The following is a 23763-nucleotide window of genomic DNA, read 5'->3' as shown; positions in this document are numbered from 1 at the left end:
TCAAAAAGTAGGTAAAGGATATGAACAGACACTTCTTAGAAGAAGACATTTATGTGGCCAACAAACTTATGAAAAAAAGCTCATCATCACTGTTCATCAGATATGCAAATCAAAGCCACAATGAGATACCATCTCACACCAGTTAGAATGGCGATCATTAAAAAGTCAGGACACAACAGATGCTGGAGAGGATGTGGAGAAATAGGAATGCTTTTCCAGTGTTGGTGGGAGTATAAATTAGTTCAACCATTGTGGAAGATAGTGTGGCGATTTTTCAAGTATCTAGAACCAGAAATATAATTTGACCCAGCAGTTCCATTGCTGGGTATATACCCAAAGGATTATAAATTATTCTACTATAAAGACACACACACACGTATGTTTATTACAGCACTGTTCACAGTAGCAAAGACTTGGAACCAACCCAAATACCCATCAGTGATAGGCTGGATAAAGAAAACGTGGCACATCTACACCATGGAATACTATGTAGCCATAAAAAGGGATGAGTTCATGTCCTTTGCAGGGACATGGATGAAACTGGAAACCATCATTCTCAGCAAACTAACACAAGAACAGAAAATCTAACACCACATGTTCTCCCTCATAAGTGGGAGCTGAACAACAAGAACACATAGACACAGGGAGGGGAATATCACACACTGGGGCCTGTTGGGGGTTGGGGGGCTAGGGGAGGGATAGCATTAGGAGAAATACCTAATGTAGATGATGGGTTGATAGGTGCAGCCAACCCACCATGGCACATGTATACCTATGTAACAAACCTGCACGTTCTACACATGTATCCCAGAACTTAAAGTATAATAATAATGGGAAAAAAAAGAAAAAGAGAAAAGGACTTTGAGAACAGGTGCATAGTAGCAAAGTTGGTTGTGGGTAGAGGAAGAGGAAGGACAGAAATGCACCACATAGAAGCCACCCCCACTTACATCCAGTTTGTGAGGTGCTTGAGTTAAAAGAGATATGTGTCTGAACAAGACCCATAGAAAATCTGTGGGGGAATTCGAGTCTGTCCTTTTCTTCTGTGAGAACATTTTAATGGAAATGTCAGTATTTCTTGTGAAATATATGGACATTTTCTTGCTAAACTAGTGATCTTAGAAAATGAACAGAGAACATGTTGGATCTGGTTTTGGCAATTTGTTTTACCCTGTCTCTTCAGAGGAAAGAGGAGAACCTGGCTTAATGTTTGAGATCTGACTGAGATTTTATTCTTTTTAGGTAATGCTACCTGTCTGGCTCAAAAGGTTCAATTGCCTCCAAAATTCCTATCTGTAATATTTCACTTCCCTGGGTCTTAGAAAAGTGATCAGATGGGAAGGACTAGATGATGTAAACTTATCTCACCTTTCGTGAAAACAATGTCAAGCAAGTGTCCTTCTGGCACCTCCATATGATCATGCATGACAACTCCAAAGCCATAGAGGTGCTTCCAAAGCAGGCATGGACTGAGTCTAAAGCTGAATTCCCTCATGTCTAATCCATTGCCTTATTCCGAACTGCAAATTAAAATATACAAATGCTAAAAAAAAATAAAAATAAAAATAACTGAAGATGGATTGAAGACTTAAACGTAAGACCCAAAACCATAAAAACTCTAGAAGAAAACCTAGGCAATGCCATTCAGGACATAGGCATGGGCAAAGATTTCATGACTAAAACACCAAAAGCAATGGCAACAAAAGCCAAAATAGGCAAATGGGATCTAACTAAACTAAAGAGCTTCTGCACAGCAAAAGAAACTACCATCAGAGTGAACAGGCAACCTACAGAATAGGTGAACATTTTTGCAATCTGTCCATCTGACAAAGGGCTAATATCCAGAATGTACAAATAACTTAAATTTACAAGAAAAAACCCCATCAAAAAGTGGGCAAAGGATATGAACAGACATTTCTCAAAAGAAGATATTTATATGACCAACAAACTTATGAAAAAAAGCTCATCATCACTGTTCATTAGAGAAATGCAAATCAAAACCACAATGAGATACCATCTCATGCCAGTTAGAATGGTGATCATTAAAAAGTCAGGAAACAACAGATGCTGGAGAGGATGTGGAGAAATAGGAATGCTTTTCCAGTGTTGGTGGGAGTATAAATTAGTTCAACCATTGTGGAAGACGGTGTGGTGATTCCTCAAGGGTCCAGAACCAGAAATACCATTTGACCCAGCAATCCCATTACTGAGTATATACCCAAAGAATTATAAATTGTTCTACTATAAAGACACATGCACACGTATGTTTATTGCAGCACTGTTCACAGTAGCGAAGACTTGGAACCAACCCAAATACCCATCAGTGATAGGCTGGATAAAGAAAATGTGGCACATCTACACCATGGAATACTATGCAGCCATAAAAAGGGATGAGTTCATGTCTTTGCAGGGACGTGGATGAAACTGGAAACCATCATTCTCAGCAAATTAACACAAGAACAGAAAACCAAACACTGCATATTCTCACTCATAAGTGGGAGTTGAACAATGAGAACACGTGGACACAAGGAAGGGAATATCACACACCGGGGCCTGTCAAGGGTGGTGGGCTAGGGGAGGGATAGCATTAGGAGAAATACCTAATGCAGAAGATGGGTTGATGAGTGCAGCCAACCACCATGGCACGCGTATACCTCTGTAATAAACCTGCACATTTAATATCCTTAATATATAATACAATTTTACAAATAAGTAGGAAAACTTAAATAAAAAAAAAAAAATCAAGCCCAGAAGCCTCAGACATCTGTCTTTGCTGCTGATTACAGAAACAGCCTACAATTTCAGACAGTTCTGGGCAAGTGTAAAAGCCAGCCTAGAGAAAATGATACTTATTAGCAGGCAAAACCTCTGCTGAGGAGAATCCACAGGCTGGGAAGTGGCAATAATTGGGCCAGGGGCCAGGTCAGAGCTTGCCCTCTTTACTAACTGCAGGAAGAGCTCGGAAGGGAAAAAAAGAGGAAGGCAGGGAGGAGGGGAATGCTTAACCGCCTTAGGAGAACAAATAGCTTTTAAATACTTTAGACCCATTTTTTACCTGTAACCAATTGATGTGCTAATTCCACTTCATTCTTTGTGACACCAAAGGAAGCTCTAAAGCCCCTACTTGCCAATAGCTTGTTTCAGGTTATACTGTTTGTCCATAGAAAAAAAATTAAACTAAGTTTCTTTAAAGCTAGTGTTTGATTTCTTTAAGAACAGCCTATAATAGAGAGTTTTAATAAATTCCATTTATTTCCGTTAGTTCACACGGCCCATAACGATTGCCATCCAGGTCAGCCCCGGGTCCCCCTCTGCCAGGGCCAGGGCCTGAGTAAGGAGAAACGTGTCGGGGAGCTGTGGTGACATCACCCTCAAGAGGTTAGGGACGTTTTGAAACATCTGTAGCTTCCCGATTCACGGGCCTCCTTTGTGTTACTAAAGAAACGATGCAGGTCAGCCATGAGCTCCCCAGCTGGCAGTACACGCTCCACACTTTCCCACCTGGGAGATCAGCCTTCCTTTTATTTGCCAGAACTCAACTCTGCAGCCTCAACCCAGATCTGGGGGTCAGGTGGTGGGGACACAAGACCTGGGTGTTCTCTTCTGGAGGGCACGCTTCCCAGCTTTAGTCTCAGCCCCTTTCCTTCACAGCCTCATATTCAGGCTTCCTTTTGCCTTCTCTGCTTCACCTTGACCGAAGCTACCCTTCTCTGCACCTTCTTTAAGTTAAGCAAATGCCGTTTTTTGGAAGCTGGTCTTGAAACTGCCTTTGCAAAATTATAAGTAATGAGGGAAATCTAACATGACTGACTCCATCTTACTTCTAACCTCACAGGCTAAATTATTGTTTTGTTTTGTTTTTTTTTTTGTTTTTGCTTATTCTAGTGTTGAGGCCAATATAACTATGAGAGGACGTTAGTTCATAGGTACAGTCTGAAGCAAGGAAATCTGATCCTCTCCTTGTCCAGAGATTGAAGCCACATTCATAAGACAAGGCTAAAACTGCGGCGGAGGCTTGAACTTTGTTAAGGAATTGGCATAAATAGTAACCTGCTATTGCTTAGCTTGCTTTTCTATAAATTGCTTACTACCCCACTGTCACATAATCAAAGATTGCAAGATTTATAACTTCCCCAACTACTCCTATACATGACATCACTATTGTGAAACCTAAAGAACTGATCTTTGAGATGTTTTTCAGATTTAGCATTTTGGTAAACCAAAAAGATGCCACCCGGTCCTGAGACCCCCCTCCCCACACCCTGCCACTGAGAACTAACTCAGCTGCATGAAGACAGTTTAGACACCCCTGTGATTTCATCCTAAGCCAATCAATTGTTTCAGTTCTCCCATGCTCACCAAAGTACTCTTAAAAACCCTACCCTCTGGATTGTTTTATTTATTTATATTTTTTCATTGAACAATTTAGTGGTACATAGTAGGTCTCTATATTTAAGGGGTACACGAGATGTTTTGCTACAGGCATGCGGTGTGAAACAGGCACGTCATGGAGAATGGGGGATTCATTCCCTCCAGCATTTATCCTTTGAGTTACAAACAATCCAATTGCACTCTTTAAATTATTTTAAAATTCATAATTAAGTTATTATTGACTATAGTTACCCTGGTGTGCTATCAAATAGCACAAAGTAGATCTTATTCATCCTTTCCATTTTTTTATGCCTATTAACCATCCTCCCTCCTCCCCAGTTCCACACTACCCTTCCCAGCCTCTGGTAACTAACCTTCTACTCTCTCTGTCCATGAGTTCAATTGTTTTGATTTTTAGATCCCACAAATAAGTGAGAACACGCGATGTTTATCTTTCTATAACTGGCTTATTTCGCTTAACATAATGATCTCCAGTTCTATCCATGTTGTTGCAAATGACAGGATCTCATTCTTATGACTATATTGTACTCCATTGTGTATCTGTCCCACATTTTCTTTATCCATTCATCTGTTGATGGACACTTAGGTTGCTTCCAGATGTTAGCTATCATAAACAGTGCTGCAGTAAACATAGAAGTGCAGATATCTCTTTGATATACTGATTTCTTTTCTTTTTGGTATATACCCAGCAGTGGGATTGCTGGATCATATGGTAGCTCAATTTTTAGTTTTTTGAGGAACCTCCAAATTGTTCTCCATAGTGGTTGTACTAATTTACGTTCCCACCAAAAGTGTACAAATGTTCCCTTTTCTCTATATCCTCATCAGCATTTGTTATTGCCTATCTTTTCTATATATGCCATTTTAACTGGAGTGAAATGAGATATCATTGTAGTTTTGATTTGCATTTCTCTGATGATCAATGCAGTCAAGCACATTTTCATATGTGACATGGTTTGGCTCTGTATCTCCACCCAAATCTCATCTCGAAGTGTAATCTCATGTGTTGAGGGAGGGACCTGTAATCCCCACGTGTCGAGGGAGGGAGGTGATTAGATCATGGGAGTGGTTCCCCCCATGCTGTTCTCATGACAATGAGTTCTCATGAAACCTGATGGTTTTATAAATGTTTCACAGTTCTTCCTTCACATGTTCTCTCTCCTGCTGCCTTGGGAAGAAGGCGCTTGCTTCCCCTTCACCTTCTGCCATGATTGTAAGTTTCCTGAGGCCTCCTCAGCCATGTGCAATTGTGAGTCAATTAAACCTCTTTCCTTTATAAATAACCCAGTCTTGGGTATTTCTTTATGGCAGTGTGAAAATGGACTAATATGATATGCCTGTTTGCCATTTGTATGTCTTCTTTTGAGAAAAGTCTGTTCAAATCTTTTGCCCATTTTTTTGATGGGATGATTAGATTTTTTTTTTTTTTTTTCCTGTAGAGTTGTTTGAGCTCCTTATATATTCTGGTTATTAATCCCTTGTGAGATGGGTAGTTTGCACATATTTTCTCCTACTCAATGGGTTATCTCTTCATTTTGTTGATGGTATTATTTGCTGTGCAGCAGCTTTTTAACTTGATATGGTCACATTTGTCCATTTTTGCTTTAGTTGCCTGTGCTTGTGGGGTGTTGCTCAAGAAATTCTTGCTCAAACTAATGTCCTGAAGATTTTCCCCAATGTTTTCTTGTAATAGTTTCATAGTTTGAAGTCTAGCTTCTGAATTGTCAGGGAGGCAGATTTGAGAAATAGCATCCTCTCTCTCATCCTTTCACTTGACTGGTCCTGCAATTATTCAACTCTTTCTTTGCTGCAGTACCTGCTGTTCCTAGTGCATGGTCTTTTCTGGGCAGCAGGAAGAAAGAACCCATTGGGCTATGACAGTCTGACTTCCAGTGCCAGAGGAAATTCACTCACTGCAAATGTCATTTACCTAGTACTTCCAATTCTCCTTCCAGGCACATGGAAGTATTACATTTCCCTGCCCTTGGAGCCAAGCTTGGCCATGTGACATGCTGTGTGAACCACAGTGGTATGTGTCACTTCTGGGTGGAAGCATTCAGAACTAGTGTGTGATTTTCCATGCTCGAGGTTTCCTTCTGCTATGGGAACCACCACTGTATCAGACAGTGGTTTCTCTGAGAAAGCTGCTTAGCCTCCAAGGGGGACACAGTCTCCAGAGCTCACTCCTGACTTGGCCAAAGAGAAAGAATATTCCAGAGGGCTGATCCAGAGATCTCAGAGGGCAGTGGACAATGGGAGCTTCTCCTAGAGCTGTAAATGAAGGCCTAATCAAGAAACAATCCCCATCCAATGATAGGTGCCCTCAAGGTGGGCAGGGCAGGTGTTTATTGTCTGCTAAATTCTTCATTCCCCTTTTAGGACTGGAGTGTCATTCTGCCCCTACACCACATTTGTACATTGGGCATATGGGGCAGATAACTTGTCACAGGCATTAATATCAGGAAAAAACACACATCCAATGTAGACCTAATGATGAGAATATTTGGTCTGTGTTGCCCAGGGATTTGGGACCTCCACCAAGGGTCTGCACAGGCTTACAGATTGTCTTCCTAAGGTGGGAAGAACTTGCTTTGGTCAATGAAACATGAATGGAGTTGATATGGGTCACTTTTGAGCAGCGAACAATTTGCCATTCTGTCTCTCCCTCTGCCATGATGATAGACACTGTTTCAGGTGGTGACTACTCTGTCAGACCAATTCCAGTGCGGTGATAATTTAGAGCTCCCAGCCAATTGACAGACATGTTTCATGAGCAAGAAATCAACCTTTTGTTAATCATTCTAAGTCACTGAGGTTTTGGTAACGAGAGCATAATCTAGTTCATTCTTACTGATACTCTCTAACACACATTAATTCTTTCATTCAACATACGTTGACTTACTGTGTGCTGTCTTGAGCCCCCAAATACAGAAATAAATAAAGTGCAGTTCACTGCCTTTAAGGTGCTCACTGCTTAAGGGAGACAGACCAGGCCAATAGACAAGCAACATTACCCTTCCATCTCATGCATATCTGCGATAGATATTAGCACTCTGGCACTTTTCTAACTATATTCCAATAATCTCTGTATATCTCCCCTAAAAGCCCAATACTCTCAAAGATCTTATAGGACAAGGGATTGTTTAGGGGGGCGGTGGATGGATGTATGGATTGATGGATAGTTGTGTGGCTGAGTGAGTGAGTGGATGGATGGATGGATGGATGGATGGATTGATGGATAATTGTTTGGCTGGGTGAGTGGATGGATGGTTGAGTGGGTGGATGATGGATAAATAAATGGATGGATGGACAGGGGGACAGATGGATGAAAGGAAGGAATCAGGTGGAGCTGGTCTGATTGAAGAGGCACTTTCTCAGGGCCCATCCTCCACCCTTTCTCCGTGCCATATCAAGCTCCACAGCAGTAGGAACAATCGTGTGATCCTTCTCTGGTTCTCAAGTATTAGCAGCCTGATAATATTGATTCTAGAAATTTGCCTGAGTGACGGCAATACATACTTCTCTCCCCTATTCATTTGAGAAACCTTTATTAAAAACCTTCTATAGCTGCCTTACTTTTGAAGGGTCAGATATGATTCCTGAATAGATTTTCAGATATTTGGCCTCTGGTCATCCTTCTACAAAAGCCCACCCAAACTCCTGTACCCCACATTTCTCTTGTCTGCTTATGCTGCCACTGACTTATTAGGAATGTTGAGTGATTCTAAGGGAGCCTCAAACCTGCCTTCTCTCCATAGTTGCTTGTAATAGGGAGAGTGTTTTAGGTTGAATTAGCGTATCAGCATGCCTTTTAAAACGTTTTGTTTGCTCCCAAACATAATTTGAGGCAGTTTACTAAATCACATATACTGCAGTAGATGTTACTATAAGAAATGAAGGTTAAGAGTTTCCCGGGACAGTCTGATTACTTAATTTCAGGCACGGCTGGTTCTAGGCTAAATTGTGAGGTCAAAATCATGATCTTTACCTCTGTTTTCAACATCCTTGTCTCACCTATATCTCCCTGATCCAGCCTGGGCACTGTAAAGAACTGGCAGTCAGGAGGTCAGGGTTCATCCAGGATCCTCCAGTAAGTAGCTGGGTAGGTCATGCCATGTCCCTCAGTCTTTGCCCTCTCCTCTGTAAGAGTCCAAGGTCATACTCAGCATCATTCTATGTTCTTGCCAGGCCCAGCACTCTAAAATTTTGTGGCCCACTTATAAGAGTAACATTTTAATTTCAAACTAAATGTTATTTACGATTAAAGAGGTAATACGATTGTGTACTTCAAAACTCAATATGAAAAGATACACGTAAGAAGTCTTGTCCTGCTCCATCTCTAGCCACCCAATTCCCTCCTCCCCCCATCCAGAACTGTGAACAGTTTGATTTTAACCTGCTTGCAAGCTAACATATAAGGCACCACTGTTAAACAGGCAGAAGATGTAAGAATTAGGTAAGAAACAAAAGACTTCATTACTCATGGGACAGCAGGCAGCATGCATTTGATATTCATACCAGTTCCTCGTGTCCCCCAGGGTGGGCATGTGGAGTGGCCAGGGTGGGTGCCATGTATGCAGTAAGTTTGCATCATAACTCAGGAATCCCAAGATTAGGAAACCCCAATCTTTTATATTGGGCTGAGAACATACCTGCCCAATATTTGCCCTGGAAGAAGACATTACTTTACTTTACCAGACAGCAAACAAACCTCTTTTCTGCTCTGGAGAGAGACTATATCTTCTAAGCCTGTTTCTATACACACATTATTGGAAAGATAATCTACAACATATGCTGTCAGGGTCTCTGCTCAGAAGACATGCAGACAGTTGTCTCCCAGCACCCCACACCTAGCCATCTAGATGTCTGCTCTGACTAGTTTCTTGTGTATCCTTCCAACATTTCTATATGTAACTATAAGCAATATATTTTCTAATTTTATGCTGTTTGTTATATGAAAGCTGAACACTACATTCATGGTTATTTACTTTGGTTTTTTAAGTTAACAATGTAAGTTTTTCTCTTTTATTCTGCTGCAGAGTACCCATTGTATGGACATACCATGGTTTATTTAGCCAGTCCCCTATATATGGACACCTTTTGCTATTTCAAATAATGCTGCAATAGGTGATCTTGAACATGTGCCATTTAGAATGAAGAGGGATTGGTTACTGAGCTAGATGGTGATTGAATTTGTAATTTATTAGATATTGTGAAGTTTCTCTACATAAAAGTTATACTATTTTGTGCTTTCACCAGTTTTACCAATTTTGTCAGTGAAGGGGCTGGGCAATCTTCTCAAGAACAGTAACCAAACAAGAGGCAGACAGGTAGCAAAATAGGAAGGAAGGAGTTAATTTCTCTGCCCCCTCCAACCTTGCAGTCTCTGTCTAGTGCCCCCTCTTGGCAGAGCCTAAGACATCAATAGCTGTCAAATCAGAGAAGGGATTTGCAGAAGTCCAGCCCCAGCATTGCAAAGCAGAAGCAAGAGGGGTGGGTTTGGAGCTGAGGGTCAGTAACAAAAACTAGCACATCTTCAGGTGTATTTGTCAAACATTTGGATTTTTGCCAACCTAATAGATGAGAAATGGTATCTCAATGGAGTTTTAACATGCATTTTTATTATGAGTGAGATTGACCAATTTCTTTATATGTTTTAGGGCAATTTATATACATTTTCTGTTGGCTTTTTCAGCAACATCGTAGTGCAAATAGGCACAAGTAAGCTGAGTAATTAACCCTATCCAGAGTATGGCCATGCTTAAAGAGGCAGCAGAGCTCAACTCAGAGGAATAAAGACTCCATTGGGAGTCTTAGACATGGCAATGCCTAGCTTGGGAGATCATTAGGCCACCTGTGACCTTCACAGCACACACTCTTAGCTCAAGCCTAAACTCCTTGTGTAGCTCAGGCCCTGGCCTTGGAAGCCACCCATGCCTGCCTCCCCCTGGAGTGGCCTTCTGGCTGCCTCCACTCTGGCTTCAATTGTTATTTCCACACCTGTAGTCTCCTTGGTGAGCCCTTCAAGAGACATGCTGGATCCTTATTTGTGCTTGAAATATAAAGGTGGTCTCTGCCGTCGCCACTTCCCCAAGTAACTCATTCAAGGTAGGACATTCTGTCATAGGGCAGTGTTTGCAAAACCTGGAAAGTACTGGAGAGTTATAGACAAATTCAGGATGTGTGACATGGTATATAAAACACACTTTCCAAAAAGGGAACAGAAACCCACATACATGATTAAATCATAGAACACGTTGGGGAAAATCTCCTCTCCTCTCAGAAGGAAGCAGAAAAGTTCTCCAACTTCCCAGAGGTCAGTGTGCCTGAGATCACATGCTTCACTCATGCTGAGCTCCTCTGGCCTCTGTTCACAGCCTGCTAGTTCTTCTGTCGACAGGGAGGGTGATTTGCAAAAGAAAAGCGATGTTTAGCTTTTAATAATAGTTACCATTTATTGAATGATGGCTATTGAGTGGTACCTGCCTTTCATGTTTTATTTCTAGTGTCTACAACAAGCTGGCAAAACAGCACAATTATCCCCATTTTATAGATGAGAAATGGAGGCCCAGAGAGGTCAGGTAACGTGCAGGGCGTACATGTGGTAAGCCTGGAGCGAGTCTGATTGATTGGGATGAGAGTTGAAGAGTTAGAGAGTGTCTCATCTCCCAAGGAATGCATGGGGTTGTGCTTGGTGAGCCCAGCAGGGGTGAAAAGCATTCAGGGGAGGAAGAGACTGTGGAGGCTGAGGCAGCTCAAGAGGCCTTCTTGATGGAAGTGAGGCTCGAGCTGGGCCCGGAAGGTTGAGAAGGATCAGGGAAGTGGGGAGAGAAGATGAGGGAGAGTAGCATTCCAGGCAGGTAAGCCCACCAGGGTGAAGGAATGTGGAGGTCCTTGCACGGTGGGGACCTTCTGGCTCAGGCAGGCACTTACTGTCTCCACCTCACTGTGATAGGCCCACGGGAAGAGTTCCTGCACTCACTGACTGAATGCAGCATGGAGGGGCCTGGGCCGGGCCCTCTGGGATGAGAACAGCACCCGAGAGGAGGTGCCCTCCCTTCCCAGTGCTGACTAAAGCCATGGCCCCAGTTGGGCCAGGGGCAGGACAGACCTGAGGCCTGCTGGGGGCATACCTCTGACCCACCAGGGGCTCCCGGCACCCTCATGGCCTCTGTGGCCAGACACCCAGGCATTTGCAGGATTCACCTCCTGCTGCCGCTCTGAGCCTAGAGTTCATTTTTATTTATAAGGGTTTACTTGATTTTCAGGTTGCAGAAGTACAACATATTTCCTGCACAAAATAATAGAAAACACAGAAAATCACAAATAAGACAACCGAGAGAAGTAACCTATCAACTGATACCCCAGAGATTCCACTTGTTACTTTTTGGTAGCGAGACATCTCTGCTACTGTTTGTTAAGTACTCACCAGGTGGAGGTACTGTGCCATGGGCTTCACATTGAGCCCTCATAACTCCATGAAGAAAGAAGGGCCTTTTGTTCCCATTTCATAGCCGAAGAGCTAAGACTTTGAGAGAATTAGTTAAGTTGCCCAGGTTATCCGAATATTGAGTTTGAGCTGTTAGTCATTTTGCTATGCTGCTGTTGATTTTATACATATATATATATATATATAAAACATTACTTATATATCTCCCTTTTTCATATCTTTCTTTCTCACTTGACCATATAAGATACTTCTTTTCCTACATCACAACATATTCTCCTACAACACATTTTAATGTCAGCATTTGGAGGCATAATGATTTATTAACCCCTTTCCTATCATTGTTTCTAAATTTTTTCTCAAATAAGAAAAGCTGCTGCAAGCATTGTTTTACCCAAAGCCCTGTGCACATCTAGCAATATTTCTTTACGGCAAACCTGTAGTTTAGGGATTGGTGGTTCAAAGGGTTGGTCTGATTGAAAGGCTTTTGATACAAACTGCCAAACTGCCTACCAAGAATTTATAACAATTTATTCTTTCACCTGCATGGGAATAGCTGTCATTCTACAGTCTCACTGGTGTCACATGTATCATTTAAAACCTGCTTGCTGATTTGATAGGTGACAAATGGTGACTTGTTTTGGTTTGCATTTCTTCTAAGTGAGGCTGGACATTTTCCCTCAAACTCTTTGTGTCTCAGTAACCCAAAGATCTGCGGTCCCCACTTAGAATCTATTCCCTTTGGAGATTTGGTCTCTGTCTGTGTTTTCTCTATTAAAATTAGAAAGTGGTGACGCCCCAGACCCCTTCTGAGATCAGCAGGAGACACCGAGGCCCCCTATTTCCAGGTTCACCTCCCAGAAATTCTCCCTAATTAGGCCCTGCATGAAAACACTGAAATGTGCTTTGCTTTCCCCGCTTAAAGTATTTTTTTTCTTCAATACAACATCAAAGAAACATTGTTTTTGGGAGGACTTATCCACAAATTTTGCTAGGTATATAAAGCAGCCATTATATACTCTCCTATAGAGAGGGAAAAGGAAAAGAAAGGGAAAAAGGAACAGATTCTCACTCCGCAAGACTGTAAAGGGTTTTTCAAGCAAGGGCAGGGCTAACGGGGACCAGCCTGGAAACAGGATTCCTTCTGTCCCAGGGCAGCCACTTGGAATTCCTAGTCCTTATCAGGAATTGGGATGTAGCTTAGGCAGTGAGGGTAGAAACTGAGTTAGAGAAGGAACAGAAAATCCAATTGCTCATGAAGGAATCCAGACTGTAGACAATGCTAAATGCTGCCTCCCTTGTCAGTTCACATATGGGTAACTGTAGAAATGAATGTCCCAGGGCCCTGGCTTAATGTTTCAGGCTCCTGCCCTTGGCATAATGTAGCAAAGAGCCCATAGCAGGTTTGCAGTAAAGAGATGGCTCTAGCAGTGATTTCCTAAAGTCCTAACAGTTACTGGCTGGAAAGCAGGCAGCCTGGTGGCATGTGGGGGACAAGATTCCCCTGACCTTGCCTTCTCTCTGGAGTGTAGAGTGCACGTTTGGAAGCTTCCACATTAGCATGGCTCATATTCAGCACCAGACCCTGGCCAGAGTGGCATGGGCAGTGAGCACTGTGGCCACACACATGTGAATGTAGGGATGTGTATTCCCTTGATGCCCTGCCCCTACTGCTGAGCAAGTCATCTGGAAGCACACAGACATCTGCCAGTTGCTTTTAGCAAAGTATGTTGGCAAGTGATCCATCTAGTAATATTCCTGGCTCAGTAGACCGTAGCGTACAGTAGTTAATAACCAGTATACCACATCACTAAGAACCAGCTATGTCACTTAGCCATAAGTGGGATACCTTCGGCAAGTTACTTAAGCACTCAAAATTTCACTTTCCTCACTTCTAAAATACAGATAATAAAGGTTCCTAAATCATATGGAGGGTGGCCATCTCAGTGAATGGTGATCTCATTCCTCCAGTTTGCTCAGGTCAAAACCTGGTTGATCTCCGTGGTGCTTCTCTCAGATTCCATCTCCAATCTAGCAGTGCATCTTACTAGCTCTGCCTTCGAAATATCAACATATATCCAGGATCTTACCATCTCCATTGCTCCTCTCTTGTTCAAGCCACCATCATTTCTTGCCTACATAATTTTATTAGCTTCTTAATAAGTTCTCCATTTCTACCCTTGCCCTCCTGCAGTCTATTCTCCACACAGCAACCAGAGTGATTGTTGTTAAAACATAAAGTTAGTCTTTTTCTTGAATCACTTGCTCTTGGGGAAGTTAGATGTCATGTTGTCATGACATTCAAATAGCCTGTAGAGAGGGCCATTTGGTGAGGAATTGAGCCTCCTGCTAACTCCCATGTGTGGGAGCCATCCAACTTCAGTCAAGCCTTTTAGTGACTTCAACTCCTGCCAACATTCTGACTATAGCTACGTGAGGCGCCCCAAGTAAGAACCTCTCAGCTAAACTGCCCCTGAATTTCTGAACCACAGAAACTGTCATAATAAATGTTTTGGGGTTAATTTGTTACATGACAATCAAAAATACAGGTTTTTAGTATCTGCAAGAGGAGTTTGCCATAACAAATACCTACAGAGGTAGAAGTGGCTTTGGAACCAGGAGGTAAATGGAAGCTGGAAGGACATTGAAGAGAGTGCTGCTGAAAGCCTGAAGTGCCTTGAACAGTCTGGATGAGAAGGCTGCTGATAGGCCCTAACAGGAACAAAGCAACATGTTACTGGAAGCTGGATAAAGGGAAATCCTGAATAACTAGTGGCAGAAAGGGTAGCAAAAGTGTCACCTATAGTCATGTGGAAATAGAAAATGCACCTAATGAACTGTGTGATCTAGTAAGGATATTTCCAGCCAGAGTGTTAGAAGTTTCACCTGGTTCATGATGCTACTAAAATGCAACAGGAGGGAGATAAGCTAAAAGAACATTAAACTAAAAGAAGCAAGGACTTGTGATTTAGACACTTTCTATCATCTCTGGATGCCAAATGATGCTAAAAATTAAGAAATGTCTTTCAACTAAAGATCAAATCAAGGGCACTGCTGGGAAAACATGGTCCAAAAATAAAGCTGAGGCTGTGGCTGTAAAATTCTTTAAGATTTCAGAAAGATCTAAAGGATGCTTCAGAGTACCATTCAGATAGACAAAAGGTGCTAAAGTGTTTTAGCACCTTTTGCTAAGGTTTCTAAGAAGCTTAAGAGTAAAGCTAACTGATTGCAGTAGAAGCCCAAGGTAGAGAAAGGCTTATCTCAAAGAGATTTGTAAGTAGGTGGCTTTTGTCTAATGAAGAAAACCCCCAATGACATAGGAAAGCTACAAGTTTTTAAAGATGATAATCACAAAAATATATCCAGCTTGTACTGAAAGGGACAGAATTAGTACAAAATAAATAAAGGTCTTTGGACCGCAAAATTCTGGCAGGAATTAGGGTGAGACAAAACAAAACAAAACAAAACAAAAAAACAAAAGAAAGAAAGAAAGAATGACTCACAGGGGGAAATCAAGAGCCCAGAGGCTGGAACTAAGAGCCTAGATGTTAGAGTCAAAAGCCATGGAGAATTGTTCTCTGGCTTCTGACTCAATCAGAAATAAGACTGATTCCTAATCAGGGAATTTGCCCCATGAGATTTCAGAACTGCTATGGGCCAGTGACTCCTTTGTACCTCCCATTTCCCCTGCTTTTGAACAGGAATTCCTGTAGAAATTATCCTATCCGTGTTCCAACATCAAGTGTTGTGGGAGGAAGGGATAACTTATCTGTCTAGTTTGAAGGTTTTAAAATCAAAAGTAGTGTGTTCAAGGAGCTCACTTAAGGAACTACCCTCAAGGAACCCCATGAGCACCTAGACCTCATTTAGATGAAGAGACTCTGAACTTTGATCTGATGCCATAATGGTATGAGACTCTTGGGAAACTTGGGAAGGGGAGAGTGTATTTTGTATGTGGGAGGGAAGTGAATTTTGGAAGGCTAGAGGGTAGACTGGGATAGCCTGCCTCAAAGATGTCCTCCTACTCAGAGTCATGTCACTTACAAGTGCCCCTTAGTGTGACCTGGAGTACCCTTGACTGATACTGGGATATAAGAGGCTAGTATCCTTTTGTGTAAGTGGCATACATTTTGGGTGGTAATTCATACTTCAGAGCTCCCCACGGGATCAGACAGACTAGACTTCCTCTGAACCCATTTCTTTGCCTAGCTTCTTCCCTTGTCCTGTCCTGCTTTCTTCACTCCCTCAATAAAACATTTACACACAGAATTCTTGCCTCAGGTTCTGCTTCTAAGAAACTCAACCTAAAACACCTAATAATTATGAAGTGGTGCTCGTTCAAGACATGTTTACTTCCTAATGGAATTTTGGGGCATTTTGTGAAATCGTCATGGATACCAGGAAAAAAAAGAATGAAACAGCCTTAAATACAAAGTTGAGAGATTCATGGTTGAGGTAACATTGGCAACCTTTGTTTTATTTGCTTGTTTTGTTTTTTCTGTTGAACTTGAGCAGCAGAGTAGAGGTAATTGTACTCTCTAGTTGGTAGTACACTGTCTCCACTAGCCTGGGCATTCTCTCATTGCATTTTATTCCATTTCCCCCTTCTCTCTGACTCACGTTCTCATTTATTCTGAATACTCACCCTACTGTGTTGGAATGATTTGAATATCCTTAAATTTGTTTGTATCTTTGTAAAATATTTGCTGTTTTGTGTATATATGTTTTTAATTTGCATAAATGGAAATATACTATAATTTTTGTTCTGCTTCATATTGTTTTTACTCGGCACTATGTTTTGAGGACTATCCATGTGATTATATATTCATTTAGCTCACTGCTTCTTACTGTTGCATGATATCAGCTCTTTATGTTAAACTTAATTTTAATATAGTCAAGTTTGTCAGTATGATCCTATATGGTTTGCATTTACCTGTCTTGTTAAGTAATTCCTTCCTGGCTCTGAGATCATAGAGGTAGCCTCTCCCATTGTCTTCTGAAAGATGTAAACTTTTGCCTTTCACAAGTTTTTAACCCACCCAAAGTTGGTGGCTTTTAAATGTAGAGTGTGAGGTAAGGCTCTAAGTTTATTTTTATCTCACATAGATAACACATTGTCTTAGTTATATTGATCAGTCCACCCTGCAATGCCTGTTTTGTATTGGGTTTGGTCCTGGGTTGGTTATTCTCTTCCACAGGTCTCTTCGTCTCTTCTTGTGCTAATACTGCACTGTCTTCATTTTTATAGCTTTATTGAAAGTTTTGATGTTTGGTAGGACAAGTCCCTCCATTTTGTTTTTCTTCTTTAAGTTATTTTTGACCTTTTGTTCTTCCATATAAATTTTTAGAACCACCTTGTTTAGTTGCTGTCCCTCCTGCCACCACCATCATATACACACACGTAATGAGATTTTGCTTGCACGTGCATTGACTGTACATCAACTGAGGAGAATATTGACAACTTCAGGATCTAAAGTCTTCCTATCTAAGTACGGTAATCTTAACTAGGTCTTTTTTGTATCTCTTAATACATGTTTATAACTTTATCTGTAGAGGACTTTCACATCTTTGGTAGATTTATTTCTGGATATATTTTTGTTGCTATTGTAAGTGTAGTGTTTTATTACATTGCCTAGCTGTTTTTTACTGGAATATAGAAAGGGAATCAGCTTACATATTAGGTTGGTGCAAAAGTAGTTGTGGTTTTTGCCATAATATCACTTTTAAAGTCCATTTTATTAACTCTAATATTTATCTCAAGATTATTTTGAGTTTTCTAAGTGGAAAACCAAATCATCTACAAATAATGGTAATTTTGTTTCTTTCCAATGCTGACATTTCTTTGTGTGTCCTGTGGAGATAGCTGGACAGCATTGAACAGGAGTAGGAAGGGACAGTCCTGTGTTTCTGTGATCACAAAGGGAGGGCTTCTGGGATTTCAGGGAATGGCATTTGCTGCAGGTTCTTTATGGACATTCTTGATCAGATTCAAGAACAGGTCTTCGAATCCTAGTTTGCAAAAAGCTTTTGTTTTCCCATTGTAAATTTTTGAATTTTACCTAATGCTTTATAAGGAATTCATTGCTTTAAAAAGCAATGAGATGATCATAAGGGTTTTCCTCCTTTAATATAACATTAATGTAATGATTTATTATTAATTGTTAATATAATTATATAATTAATGGATTCTAACTTGGTCAGGATGTATTGTTTTAAAATTTATGTGTAATAAAATATTTGTTTGCTAATCTTCAGGATGTTTGGAGTGAGATTGTCCTGTAATATTTTTTCTTGTACTATGCTGTCATTTGCATTGATCTCTTTTTAGTCTCCTCAGTAAATTGGAGAGGGGGAATAAATTGCTCTTATTCCATTATTTTATTTGTGTTGGAATGGTCAATTCTTTAAATGATTTGTAGAACTTACTGTAAAGCCTTTTGGACTGTGGTTATCTTTTTACTGCTATTTTAAACTAGTAATTTAATTTCTTTAGTACTTATAGGATTACCCTTGTTCTTTATTTTTGATTGAGTCACTTTTAGCAACTTGTATTTTTCTAAGAATTTATCTATTTCATTTTATCTGAATATTTTTAAATTTACAGACATAAAGTTGTTCATAGTATCCTCTTATTATCTGTTTAATCTCTACAGTACGTGTGGGTCATGCTCCATTTTTCATTCCTCAAATGGAGTGCTTTAGCATCCTGTCTTTTTTTCTTGATTCATCTTGCCAAGGTTTACCTTTTCTAAGAACCCGCTTTTGACTTTGTTGATTCTGTTATCTATTTTCTGACTCCTTAACTTCTGCCTTAAGTTTTATTTCCTGCTTTCTTCTTTCTGTGGGCTGAGTGGTTCTTTTTCTGACTTCTTAAGTGGGAAGCCTGTCACTCATCCCGGTCCTTCGTTACTCTCTGAGGTAAACATGTACAGTGTCCTGGCCCGCACATTGCTCTTAGCTGCAGTCCCGAGTTCTGATATGGTATGCGTGCCCCTCATTTTTTCTTATCCACTCCCCTAGAGGTTAACATTTGGGATTCTCTTAACTCTCCATCACCAAAGTAATACCACACAAACATTTCTGTACATATCCCCTTACCAAGCTATGTAAAAATGAGTGCTTGAGCTTGGGGAAACACATACTTGGTTTTCTTTAAATATTGCCAGATTTCTTTGCAGTGCGACTGTGCCTATGCCCATTCACAGCAGCGGTTCCTGTGTCCTCACATCCAGGCACTGAGACATTTAAACAAGGCCAGGTGAGCCTTCAGGTGGCATCAGGATGCCTTCACACTACCTCTACTACCCAAGTAGAGTAGGGTCGGGGAGGCTGTCCAATCCCGAGATGTGCCACACCAGCGACTGCTGACCCACGTCAAAGGGCGCAGTGTGGAACGGGGAGAACAGCTTGAGTGGTCTGCTGTACCAACTGAAACACTTCGAGTCCCAGGGGTGCAGCCTCTTTGTGGAGGGCCTGAGGCCTTCCTTGTGGGTGGGGAAGGCTCTGCCAAGGACAGAGAGCTAGCTCCGGCCCCAGGCTCTTTTCTGTCGTCTGGTGCCACCCAGGATTTTGTGAAGGGCTCCATCTGCTCCTTTCCACAGGCCCCATTCCACATCCTTGACCCTAACCCATGGCCTATTTCACCTCTATTCCCATCTTCTCAGGCTCCCGCCAACTCTGTGTCCCACTGACTCAGCACATGTGCAGATGCCCACTGGAAGGGCCACTTGAGCCCAGCATGATGACAGGGTTGCCCCGGGGGCAGCTTCCTGGAAGATGTTTTAAAGACAGAGCCCGAATCCCAAGCCCTCTTGTGATCTTAATTTGTGGCTTTGTCTGATGGACTCGCTTCCCTCTGCATCTTCCTCTGGCTGTTTATTTGGGTAAAGGATATTCTCCTCCCTTTCATGTCTGAGCGGTTTCCTCCTGCGAGCGTTCACTGGGAGGTCTCCTGCACGCTGCTCTGCGGGGAGGGGTGGGTTCTTCTGAGAAGGGGAGCCCTTGGGTGGGGGTCGGCCAGACCTGGTCTTGGGGCTGCCCACTGTGAGGCCCAGTTTGCCCAATGGGCAATCCCAGCAGATCTGACTGTCGGCAGATATCCTTGGACTTGGGCTAATAAGATTTTTCCTTTAAAAGGAACTTTCCATTGTTTGTTTTAAAAGTGAAATAAGCATTTTTTCCAACCGCAGAGGCGATGCTGAAGGAGCCTGTAATTTCTAGGATCCAAGACTGGAACTTAAAAACATGAAGAATAAAAGAGGGGAAAAAAAGCCGTCCAATTAAAATGGGCCTCTTTCCTCCTCCCCTCAGGCTTTCTCCCGTCTTCAGTCTTCATCCTGGGGAGTCAGCAGGACTCTTATTTTTTCCTTCCACCCCAAACTCTCATGAGTGAATTCTGATATTTTCTTTTCACCAATAAAGAGATACCCGCAGCTGATTAGAGGAACTGGGTTGAATCTGAAGTTGAAAATGAAGTCCCAATGCCATTCAGTTCAGTGCACACCTACAATGTGCCATGCAGTAACTGCTGAGCACTTGCCCACAGCACGGCCCCGCTCTCAGGGCGCGAGTGGGGATTATACAGCCTGGTAGGGAAGATAGTCAGGGAGGTGAATAAGCCTAGCACAGAGTGAGGAGAATGAAATCATTGATGGGAAGGAGTGGGGAGTGCAGAGATGGGTCTGATGAACTGTTGTGTGGTGTTTTTGTTTGTCTTTCTTTTTCTTTTTTCCTCCCAGAGCAAAACAGTGGGTACATACTAGGCAGGGTACCAAGGTGACAAAGACATAATCGCTGCTGTAAGGGGACGATAGTCTTTGGGGGATCCACTCACAAGTCTAGATCAAGGCAGGCAGACTAAGTCCTAAGTAAGTTGTACGACACAGTGGTGGGCACAGTGCCATGAGATTCTAAGGAGAGGGAGAGATGATTTGAGAATGGGGAAGAAGAAGGGATTCAGAGGAGGCCAGAAGACCCCCTTCTCTTAAAACCCCAGGGGAAGAAGGTACCCCACCTGGGCAGACACATGACACAGGTGTGTGAGGTTGCTGCAAGGCATCAGAGTGGCGAGGGCCTGGAGGGAGTGAGGGCCCTCTGCAGTCGTGAGGGGGCTGCTAGGCATTGCTCAGAAGAGCTCAGAGCTGACCTGGCCTGAGCACTCAAGTTCATTACCAGTCCTGATTCTACCTTCCAGAGTTTGCAGCAGTTGGCTGGAAAGTTTATGAGAACTGGCTTATTCTCTGGTGTCTTGGCACTTTCCCTTCATGTCCTTATTGGAACCAGGGAGGCTGTAAGTGCAAACGTTTTTGTACCTTAGAGTAAATTATATCTGCGTTCCTGGAGAAGGCCGTGGTGAAAGTGTCTCTTGTTTCCAGTGGCCCCACTCTCCCCCTCAGGAGACCCAAATTCCAAGCCGGCGCTACTATAAAGTTGATGAATGCATGCCAGGCCCTAATCCAATATGCAATTGCCCTTCTTTTCTCCTCTCCTTTCTGCAGGGAAAGGAAGCTGGATTTTTTAATAAGGTAATAGCACCTCTTTTATATTTTCCTTTCATAAATTATAAAGAATTGAAAGCAGAATAAGGCAGCAGCTTGGCATAATGGAAAGATTACTGAACTGGGTGGGAGTGTAAATTGGTACAACCACTTTTGGAGAGCAAATTGGCAATATCTAGTAAAGCTGAAGCCCAGCAGTTCTTCTCTCAGGCGAATTCCCTAGAGAAACTCTGGGCCACGTGTCTAGGGGCATTGCAGCATTGACAGAGATAGCAACATACTGGGAAAAAAATGAGTCCATGAACAGGAAAATGGAAAACTGTGTCCCCCAAATACTTATTACAACATTATTTGTAACAGTGAAAGAAATAGAACATAAATACTCATCAATAAAGAGATCAATAAATTACGGTACCTGAGTAGTTTGAACAAATGAACCAGCCCTGCATTTACCCAACATGGTTAAATCTCAAGAACATGATGGCGAGTTGGAGGACTTGTACAGTATAGTGATGTTTATATGAAGTTTTAAAACATACAAGATAATTCTATGTACTGTTTATGTATACATACATATGTTGTAAAAGTATAAAAACACTTGGAAATGATAAATACCAAATTCAGGTAACCTCTGGGGAAGAGGAGCGGGGAATGGAATTAGGGGAGGGTACACAGGGAACCTCGATTGTGTTATAATGCTTCATTTGAAAATCAAAGCTGTACACTTTGGGAGGGCCTGAGGCGGGAGGATGGAGGATGGCTTGAGGCTAGCAGTTCAAGACCAGCCTGGGCTCATCTCTACAAAAAATGTAAAAATTAGCTGGGCTTGGCAGTCGCAGCTACTCAGGAGGCTTAGATGGGAGGACTGCTTGAGCCCAGGAGTTCGAGGCTGCAGTGCGCTGTGATTGCATCACTGTAACAGAATGAGACCCTGTTTCAAAAAAAAAAGCAAAAAAAAAAAAAAAAAAAAAAAATGTAGGCAATTTTTGCAAAATATAAAAATTGAACAGAGCTGGGAGGTGGGTATGTTACTATACTTTTCTGCATGCAGGGGGTCTGGCTGCACCCCAGATCTGCCACTAATTCACTATGTGACTTTGGGCAAGTCATACCTCTCTGTAGGTCTCAGTTTCCTCATCTGTAGAATGAGAGGTTTGGACCACATCATCCAGTGTCCCTTTTGTGACTCAAAAGAATTGAAAGGAAGCTTAGGGGTGCTTACGTCATGAGCTTTGGGGAAAGGCAAGTCAGTAGAGAATACCCCCCTCAGGAAGGGGGCTCATCTGGTGTCTTCCTGAGCCTGCTCATGTCCTCAAACTGGGGAGCTTCCCAGAGTGTGGAGGGCAGAACTCTCACCACTCACACAGTTCACTGCTCAGCTTTCCTAGTGGCCCAAGGGCAGACCTGCAGGATTGCTGAACTAGGCGTCTGGCGAACAGGACTCCAGATACAAATCCTATTAACTGACTGTGTGACCTTGGGAAATTACTTCATTCTTTGCTTCATTAGTGAAAAAAGAAAGAATGGTACTCCTCCATGTCCCCCCTCCCCCTAGGAGGGGCGTCGTGACAGTCGAACCCTATGAAAATACTGTAGAATGGAAGGCATGGCTATCTTTGTCTTCTTCCAAATTCTCAAATCTGGATTTTCTTCTATTAATATAACAGTTTTTCTTACCTAGCCTGCACAAAGAGTTCCCTCCCTGCTCTACCCACTCTTCTCTTCCGCTGCTAACCTGGGCTTACTTTTGGAACAGAAAGACTGTCCCCAGCTACACAGGAGTTTGTGGATTCATTCATTCATTCAGTAAATATTTATTGAATGCTGGTACTGTGCTAGGTGTTTGGAACACAAGGTTTCTGCTCTCATAGAATTTATATTCAGTGAGGGGAGACAGAAAAGCACGAGGTAAATTAAGATGACACTGAATGATATAAAGAAAGTGAAAGAGTGTGACACGGCAGAGTGGGCCAGTGGAGGGGAGCTAGTTGAAGTCAGGGAAGCCTCTGTGAGGAGGTGACATTGAGCTGAGGTATAAAATCAGGAGGGAGTCAGCCATGCTGCTCTGTAGGAAGGTAAGCATGGCAACAAGAAGTTAGTAAGATGATGATGGATTCCAGGAGCTCAGGTCAGATGTAACGAGGTCTTGGATCAGGGCTGTTGCTGTGGAGACGGAGAGAGATAGATGAATAAGGGTGATATTTTGGCTTGATGTCTTGGATGTGGGGTTTGGGGGAAGAGGATGATTGAGGGTGACTCCTTACATTTCAAGTTCCAGTACCTGGGTGAATGTTGGGGCCATTTACTGAAAATGGGAAGAACAAATTTGTGGCAGAAGATAAAAAGTTATCTTTTGGCCGTGTGGAGTTTAAATGAGATCTCTAAATGAAGACATCATGTAAGTGGTTGGATGTATCAGTTTGATGC

The sequence above is a fragment of the Macaca fascicularis genome, chromosome 4 (genome assembly GCF_037993035.2).
Source record: "Macaca fascicularis isolate 582-1 chromosome 4, T2T-MFA8v1.1".
NCBI classification, from domain to species: domain Eukaryota; kingdom Metazoa; phylum Chordata; class Mammalia; order Primates; family Cercopithecidae; genus Macaca; species Macaca fascicularis.
This window is presented reverse-complemented; position numbering follows the sequence as displayed.